Consider the following 242-nt stretch of genomic DNA (forward strand, 5'->3'; position numbering starts at 1 on the left):
CAAGGAGCAAACATCTTCTGATTTCATGGCTGCAGTCACCATCCACAGTGATTTTAGAGTCCAAAAAGAGGAAATCTGTCACTGTGTATATTTTAAGCCACAAATAAAATGGAAAAATTCCTAATCTTTGGACGGCACAGGAGGAAATGGAAGAAGAGCCATAGTTGTCTTCTTCTGTCAGTAGTAGCTTGTTAGAAAAGATGATGGTAAAAATTCCACTGACAACAGCAATAAAGAAATAA

The sequence above is a fragment of the Bison bison genome, unplaced genomic scaffold (assembly GCF_000754665.1).
Source record: "Bison bison bison isolate TAMUID 2011002044 unplaced genomic scaffold, Bison_UMD1.0 scf7180017857631, whole genome shotgun sequence".
Lineage (NCBI taxonomy): Eukaryota > Metazoa > Chordata > Mammalia > Artiodactyla > Bovidae > Bison > Bison bison.